The sequence below is a fragment of the Giraffa tippelskirchi genome, chromosome 14 (assembly GCF_054371585.1).
Source record: "Giraffa tippelskirchi isolate mGirTip1 chromosome 14, T2T-mGirTip1v1.2.pri, whole genome shotgun sequence".
NCBI classification, from domain to species: Eukaryota; Metazoa; Chordata; class Mammalia; order Artiodactyla; family Giraffidae; genus Giraffa; species Giraffa tippelskirchi.
Window position 1 is genome coordinate 47,250,000 of NC_137288.1, and position 9,137 is coordinate 47,259,136.

The window sequence follows — 9,137 nt, forward strand, 5'->3', positions numbered from 1 at the left end:
ACACTTAGACCTTACCAAGCCACACTTACCAAGCCACCTGAACTTACATACATACGTTTTTAATGGTTCAGCACTTCTGCACTCTATGCACTTTACCTGGAATGAACTCTCCCAACTTCCTGCCCTTTGCCTCTGCCAAAATAATTAAAATAATTACTCCTATTAGTATTATTTCGTTTCAAAGTCTCACTCCCATACAATCTCCTCTCCTCTGGGTTCGTCCCCTGTCACCTCCCATTGGAGGCTGTCTCCTGTGCTCCTTGTTTGTTGTTCAGACGCTAAGCCGTGTCGGGCTGTGACTGGAGTATAACTGTGACCAAATGGTCAAAATGTAAAAAAGCCAGATGTTCTATATAACATGCATTTATTTCAGTGCAATTTACTATATGCCTATCTTATTTCCCAGAATGTAGGCTGTAGGAAGATAACAACTGTAGTGGACATTTGCCCTTTGTGGCTACCCAGTATTTGAACTCACTTTCTTGAAGGAGGACATGTGTCTTCCTTTGCTCTTGGCAGCTAGACTATAGGGACTTCACTGAATCACAATTGACTGTCTATTTCCCTTGGGACTTTAACTGAAAACAAATAAAGCAAAGACACATCCAGAAATTTGGAAAATTTGCCAACAACAGCCACAGCATGCATCTCCTGGCAGAAGGGTCAGTGAAAATTTCTAACGCTCAGGTCTCGTTCTGTGCTGTGCTGTGCTGTGCTAAGTCACTTCAGTTGTGTCCAACTCTCTGCAACTCTATGGACCATAGACTACCAGGCTCCTCTGTCCATGGGATTCTCCTGGCAAGAATACTGGAGTGGGTTGCCGTGGCCTCCTCCAGGGGATCTTCCTGACTCAGGGATCGAAACTGCATCCCTAGTCTCTTCCATTGGCAGGCAGGCTCTTTACCACCAGCACCACCTGGAAAACTCAGGTCTAGTTCAGTTCAGTCCAGTCGCTCAGTCACGTCTGACTCTTTGTGACCCCATGGACTGCAGCATGCCAGGCTTCTCTGTCCATCACCAACTCCCAGGAGCTTACTCAAACTCATGTCCATTGAATTGGTGATGCCATCCAACCATTTTATCCTCTGTCGCCCCCTTCTCTTCCTGCCCTTAATCTTTCCCAGCATCAGGGTCTTTTCTAAGTCTTATGCTCCTAGAACATATCATAGGGACTTATATTGGAGTACATATTATACTCTGAGTTGTGAGCACCTGTGATTCTTTCTCTCATTTGTGAATTTACAGAGCCATGCTGTCCAAAGTGGTCACCACTAGCCTCATGTGCCACTATTAATATTTAAATTAATTAAACATAAATTAAAACTCCCAGTTCCTCAGTCTCATGAGCCACACATCAAGTGTTCGAGAGACACATGCAGCTAGGAATACCATACTGGGTCATCATCACAGAATATTCTCTTGAACAGCAATATTCAGGAGCTTCCCTGGTGGCTCAGTGGTAAAGAATCTGCCTGTAATGTGGGACACCCGGGTTCACTCCCTGGGTTGGGAAGATACCCTGGAGGAGGAAATGGCAACCCACTCTAATATTCTTGTCTAGAGAATTCCATGGACAGAGGAGCCTGATGGGCTACAGTCCATGGGGCCACAAAGAGTCAGACACGACTGAGCAACTAAACAACAACAAATTCATCCTCTTGAGCAGGGATTATGTCTTGTTTACTCCTAGTGCCTCACACTTACTATAATGAGTTTGTAAAGGCAAGACAATATCAACAAACACAGGCATGTCTATACAAACTCTTTCGGCTGGAAGAGAAAGGATTAATTATTCATTAATGTTTGAGCCTACAAGAGAAAATATAAATACCTAGCATCACCACAAGGCAGGCAATGAATAAAGGATGTTTAGTCATGCTTCCCAGGTGGCGCTAGTGGTAAAGAACCTGCCTGCCAATGCAGAGACATAAGAGATGTGGGTTTGATCCCTGGGTTGGGAAGATCCCCTGGAGAAGGAAATGGCAACCTACTCTGGTATTCTTGCCTGGAGAATTTCATGGACAGAGGAGCCTGGTAGGCTACAGTCCATAGGGTCACAAAGAACTGGACACAACTGAACCACTTTCAGGACAGGAATCATGTGAAAGAAGTTGGGTAAGAAGTCGAATTCCTTGCCTTCTGTTATAATTCATAGTTATTCAGCCAGACAACTATTAAAATTTTATTTTAAGGGAAGTCAGTACAATGGCTGAGCAGTCAGTCCTGTTTGGTGGTTTGGTTGTATCTCGCTTGCCTCATCTGGCCAAGTCCATTTGTTCCTTAATCTCAGCCCCAGTGTTTATCCCTCTCACGTGAAAGCCTGTAAAGCACCTCTGAGATGTCTCCAACAGACTCAGACCAGGTCAACAGAAAGCATTTCCCCGGAGGGCAGAGCAGGCAGCAAGACCATTCCTCTGAATCCTGCTTTCTTACCAGTGATTTCCCCAGCTTCTCTCTGTCCCTCGCCCACCCTGAACAAAGATGCTGAGATATGAGTTACTAAACTGCCCTGCTTCATGATACCACCCAGTCCAGTGTTGGTCATCTCTTCCCTTGTCCCTCCAAAAAGCATTCAACCAAGTCCAAATCTGACAAAAAGATCTGTATTTTGCTTGCTGAATGCCCCAAAGTACCCTCACTGTGCTTTCTCCTCACTGTCTCAAGTTAATAAATTTAACTGTGATTACAGTAGCTTTCCCACAGTCTTACCCTGTGACCAAATTTCAGGACCCAGCCTATCATGGCATTCACTGTGTGCCACATAATTCTCCAAGAAGAAAGTAACAGAATATTTTTTGCTCATTGATTTGCTGGTCAAGAGCCATGTTTCTGGTCTTCCTTGGTGGCTCAGTGGTAAAGAATCCACCTGTAATGCAGGAGACCCAGGTTCAATTCCTGGGTCAAGAAGATCCCCTGCAGAAGGAAATAGAAACCCACCCCAGTATTCTTGCCTGGGAAATCCTATGGACAGAGGAGCCTGTTGGGCTACAGTCCATGAGGTCGCAAAGAATTGAACACAACTGAGTGACAGAGCATGCGCGCACACAAGGAAGCCAGACAGGACATATTCCAGTTCTGTGCAATGTGAGATCCACTTTCATCTGGAATTACAAATAGGAAGTGACATTTCAATCAGAGATAGCTTAAAACACCCTATCTACAGCCACGCCATGCAAAGCACATTCAACTCACAGAGAAAATAAACAGGCATCTCATCTAGAGACTGCTGAAAAGAAAAGAGGCACAGAAAGGCAGCACTGTAAATGGATGTGAATAACCAGCAAAAAGCAAAGAATATTCACGGGAAGAACAGCCTTGTATAGAAACCAAGTGTGTGGACGTGGTGTTTGAGCCTGCCCTGGAACAAGTACATCAGTAAAACACAAGGACCTTTCTACTCTTCTGTGACTTGGAATTAAGGTTCTCAAGCAAGGGGGCAGACCTCATCCCCACACACGAGCTGGTGATGGAGAACACAGAGAGAGTTCAACCCAGATCACGGCAAGGCATGGTGCCTGCCTATCACCAGCTTCCCAGAGAGGAGGAAACGGAAAACGCATTAACACACGTACAGTTCACACCATAGAATATTCAGAGTAAACTATATAGACCAGAGATTCTTACTTCACAAGGGTGGCTGCTGTTATCTCTCAAAAATCTTTCAGGCTTTCAGTGTCATCGCACAGAGACGCCTGCACACAGGGGGTGTGCTGGTGGTTTCAGGGCTCCCAGAAATTCCACAATCCACCCTCTCAGGCCCCAGAGTAGTCTCTACTTCATTCATTCTCTTTCTTTAAGGTGTGAGGCCCACAGGAAATGCATGAATTTAGCCCTACAAAGAAAGCCCAGGGCACTAGTTACTTCCCCCACTTCACAGTTCACTCCAAGGTTGGCTGATTCATAAGTTCAGCATGGTGTTTAACACAAAGCCATCACGTTCATAGTATCTTCGGGAAACATGGTTCTTCTCTGCTTCTCTCCATTAGTAGTATAAAGGAATAAAAAAGGATAAAAATACAAGCTTTCTCTGACCCTACATGCATTCACCCAACACACACTGCAAACCAGGTCCTCAGGAACACAAAAGAGAAAAAGCACTTACTCCGCAATGGTGAAATCGACATGTGCTCAGCAGGGAGATGCCCCAGGTGTCCCTTACATGGGCTGACAGTGAGTCAGAGAAGGCTTCACCACAGAGGTAACACAGAGCTGAAAGAAGTCAGGCTTTCCTCAGGCAAACACGTCCGGGAGATCAGCAGCCGATCAGCGGCCAGGGAGAGCATTCCAGGCCAGCCGAGGGGACAGTGCGTGCAAAGTCACTGAGATGTGAGAACACCTGGGTTTCAGGAACAAAGGGGCAAGTTCTTAGCGCAGCTCAGGCACAGCCTGGGCAGGTGGGAGAGGAGATGAAACAGCCAGATTACAATGTGTAATCACCTGGCTGGAGAATATGACAGAATGCTGGCCTACGAATCATTTTTAGTTAATGATATCAGTGGAATGATAAAGAAAACGTCACAGAATGACTTGTTCACCTGGAAGAACATTAGGCAAGCAACAGGACAAGTATTGCTCGCTATGAAGTTAGGGAGTTTGGGATGGACATGTACACACTGCTATATTTAAACTGGATAGCCAACAAGGACCTACTGTAGAGCATAGGGAACTCTGCTCAATGTTATGTGGCAGCCTGGATGGAAGGGGAGTCTGGGGGAGAACTATACATGTACATGTATGTCTTGAGTCCCTTCGCTGTTCACCTGAAACTATCATAACATTGTTAATTGGCTATACCTCAGTACAAAATAAAAAGCTTTCTTAAAAATGGAAGAAATATTTTAAAAATCAATGAATTGTATCAATCAAAAAAACAGAAGTCTCTTTACCTAAATGACAGCTACTAATACCACTTATACAGGTCTGCTAAGCCTTACACACTTTGAGCCTACAATAAAGGTTTGCCATAAATTTGAGATGTTCTGTTTTAAATGAGGTGAGTTTGGGAAGTTTGAGGGGTAAATAATATCTAAATGATGATTAGAAAGAGAAATGGAAAAAAAATAAAATAAAATAAAAAAAAAAAAAAAAAAAAGAAAGAGAAATGGAGCCACCTACTAGTAGTTAGGGATTAGATAAGTACTTATATAAGATGTAATTTTTTTTAAAGTAATAACATTTACATTAGAGTATTGTGATATCAAGATAAAACAAACTTGGTGGTTTTAATACCAAAAGATGAATCATCTATTTCATACAAAATAAGAGTGACTTACCTGAAATATAACCATTTGAATGCAGAGTTCCAAAGAACAGTGAGGAGAGATAAGAAAGCCTTCCTCAGTGATCAATGCAAAGAAATAGAGGAAAACAACAGAATGGGAAAGATTGGAGATCTCTTCAAGAAAATTAGAGGTACCAAGGGAACATTTCATGCAAGAATGGGCACAATAAAGGACAGAAACAGTATGGACACAATAGAAGCAAAAAAGATTAAGAAGAGGTGGCAAGAATACACAGAAGAACTATACAAAAAAGATCGTGATCCAGATAACCATGATGTGATCATCCACCTAGAGCCAGACATCCTGGAATGTGAAGTCAAGTGGACCTCAGGAAGCATCACTAGGAACAAAGCTAGTGGAGGTGATGGAATTTCAGTTGAGCTATTTCAAATCCTAAAAGATGATGCTGTGAAAGTGCTGCACTCAATATGCCAGCACATTTGGAAAACTCAGCAGTGGCCACAGGACTGGAAAAGAAGGGCAATCCCAAAGAAGGGCAATGCCAAAGAATGTTCAAACTACCTTACAACTGCACTCATCTCACACACTAGCAAAGTAATGCTCAAAATTCTCCAAGCCAGCTTGTGCAGTCACTGTGATAACCTGTTGTTGTTTTTTTTTCCTGCTTTACCTAGGTAATTAAACTAGAAAGCAAAACTGAAAGTCACTCAGTCGTGTCTGACTCTTTGTGACCCCATGGACTATATAGACCATGGAATTCTCCAGGCTAGAATACTGGAGTGGGTAGCCTTTCCCTTCTCCAGGGGATTTTCCCAACCCAGGCATTGAACCCAGGTCTCCCGCATCACAGGCAGATTCTTTACCAGCTGAGCCACAAGAGAAGCCCAAGAATACTGGAGCGGGTAGCCTATCCCTTCTCCAGCAGATCTTCACGTCTGATTCTTTGCGACCCCATGGACGATAGTCAGCCTGGCTTCTCTGTCCATGGGATTTCCCAGGCAAGAATACTGGAGTGGGTTGCCATTTCCTTCTCCAGGGGATCTTTCCAGCCCAGGGATCGAACCCATGTCTCCTGCTTGGCAGGTGGATTCTTTACCAATGAACCGTGAACTTCCAGATGTTCAAGCTGGTTTTAGAAAAGGCAGAGGAACCAGAGATCAAACTGCCAACATCCGTTGGATCATTGAAAAAGCAAGAGTGTTCCAGAAAAACATCTGCTTTATTGACTACACCAAAGCCTTTGATTGTGTGGATCACAAACTGGAAAATTCTTCAAGAGATGGGAATATCAGACCACCTGATCTGCCTCCTGAGAAATCTGTATGCAGGTCAAGAAGCAACAGTTAGAACTGGAACAACAGACTGGTTACAAATTGGGAAAGGAATACATCAAGGCTGTATACTGTCACCTTGCTTAAACTTATATGCAGAGTACATCATGAGAAATGCTGGACTGGATGAAGCACAAGCTGGAATCAAGATTGCCAGGAGAAATATCAATAACTTCAGATATGCAAATGACACCACCCTTATGGCAGAAAGTGAAGAAGAACTAAAAAGCCTCTTGATGAAAGTGAAAGAGGAGAGTGAAAAAGTTGGCTTAAAACTCAACATTCAGAAAACTAAGATCATGACATCCGGTCCCATCACTTCATGGCAAATAGATGGGGAAACAATGGAAACAGCGAGAGACTTTATTTTGCGGGGCTCCCAAATCACTGCAGATGGTGATTGCAGCCATGAAATTAAAAGACGCTTGCTCCTTGGAAGAAAAGGACCAACCTAGACAGCATGTTAAAAAGCAGAGACATTACTTTGCCACAAAGGTCTGTATAGTCAAAGCTATCGTTTTTCTAGTAGTCATGTATGGGATGTGAGATTTGGACTATAAAGAAAGCTGAGTGCTGAAGAATTGATGCTTTTGAACTATGGTGTTGGAGAAGATTCTTGAGAGTCCCTTAGGTAACAAGGAGATCAAACCAGTCCATCCTACAGGAAATCAGTCCTGAATATTCATTGGAAGGACTGATGCTGAAGCTGAAACTCCAATACTTTGGCCATGTGATGCAAAGAACTGGCTCATTGGAAAAGACCCTGATACTGCTGGGAAAGATTCAAGGCAGTGGGAGAAGGGAATAACAGGATGAGATGGTTGGACGGCATCACCGACTCAATGGACATGAGTCTGAGCAAACTCCAGGAGTTGGTGAAGGACAGGGAAGCCTGGTGTGCTGCAGTCCATGGGGTCATAAAGAGTCAGACACGACTGAGTGACTGAACTGAACTGACAGACTCATCTGAAAAATAAAGGCTGAAAACTTACTTTATCCTTGGAATATGGTACGACCACTAGATTTCACGGAAGCCTCCTCATTCTCTTTTTTGGCTACATCTGGAAAGTAATTAAAAGGATCCATCTGGCAGTTGAATGAAGAAGGAGGATAGGAAACCAGGTGTTCATGCTATTATATTTTTTAACAGAAACACTCCAAGGCCAAAGCTCACTTTTGTTATTGTTGTTGTTGTTTAGCTGCTAAGTCACGTCTGATTCTTTGCAACCCCATGGACGATAGTCAGCCTGGCTTCTCTGTCCATGGGATTTCCCAGGCAAGAATACTGGAGTGGGTTGCCATTTCCTTCTCCAGGGGATCTATCCAGCCCAGGGATCGAACCCACGTCTCCTGCTTGGCAGGTAGATTCTTTACCAATGAACCACCAGGAAAGCCTAAAGCCCACTTTACCTTCTCCATTTCACAAAAGCCAAGTAGCAACATAGCATTTGTCACAACCACAAAGGGTAGAAAGTCACTAGAAGCTGTTTATAACCCGTCTTTCTCAGTCGTTATAGCCAGTGAGCTGTTGGTTATGAATAAGTAGTTCAGATGGAGCCTTTTTTTACATTTGCCACAAACACTATGCATCTGCAGCAGGGAAACCTTCTTTTTGCTGTCATAATTCTGGAAGCAATTACTAGCAACCCAGAATGGAGCCTGTTGCTATGGTAATGGCATACCACCAGCAACTATCACCCATGGTCAAATATATATACCATCTAATTTAATTCCCTGATAGCTCAGTTGGTTATGAATCCACCTGGAGTGCAGGAGACCCTGGTTCAATTCCTGGGTCAAGAAGATCTGCTGGAGAAGGGATAGGCTACCTGCTCCAGTATTCTTGGGCTTCTCTTGTGGCTCAGCTGGTAAAGAATCTGCCTGTGATGCGGGAGACCTGGGTTCAATGCCTGGGTTGGGAAAATCCCCTGGAGAAGGGAAAGGCTACCCACTCCAGTATTCTAGCCTGGAGAATTCCATGGTCTATATAGTCCATGGGGTCACAAAGAGTCAGACACGACTGAGTGACTTTCAGTTTCACTTTCTAGTTTAATTACCTAGGTAAAGCAGGAAAAAAAAAAAAAAACAGGTTATCACAATGACTGTATTTTTCTCATTCAGATAAACAGACTGTTCCCCATCCTACGCAAAATCAAGGGCAAGTTTGAATGCCAAGTAAACCAGAATCAACCAGCAAAAAATTATTACTTACGCCAGCATCAGCAAAATGGTAGTTTACATTCCATCCAAACAGGTATGTATATTAAGGATAAGACTAAAAAGCATATTTTACTGAAGCTCCCCTCTGGTGAATCTTCACCATCGTATACTCCAGGGAACCAGAAAGAAAGAGAGATGACTGTTAGCATTTCCTTTCAGTAAGTCAGAGTCCCCTCCATGCATTGGGCAGCTCCATCTGTAATTTGCAGTCTTCATCTGCCCATCCTCAGGCCTCAGAGGGTGAGCAAGAAAGGGAAAGAAAGGTGATGACCTGACAAAATTTATGCCACTTGTTTCAATCCCTCAGTCAAGAAGCAGTCACCATAAACTAAGTCTGTACAGA

The 9,137-nt window shown here is 43.6% G+C and overlaps 1 protein-coding gene across 1 annotated transcript in view; it reads right to left on the bottom strand.

Annotated features, from left to right (window-relative positions):
* GREB1L (GREB1 like retinoic acid receptor coactivator) overlaps positions 1-8,162 on the bottom strand; it is a 186,854-nt gene extending 178,692 nt beyond the window's left edge. Inside the window, exons 1-2 of the mRNA XM_081562755.1 lie at positions 7,985-8,162; positions 4,103-4,336 (exon numbers count right to left, since the gene is read on the bottom strand). The gene's annotated coding sequence lies outside the window, so the exon portion shown is untranslated. The remainder of the gene's footprint in view (positions 1-4,102; positions 4,337-7,984) is intronic.
* Positions 8,163-9,137: the final 975 nt, after the last annotated feature.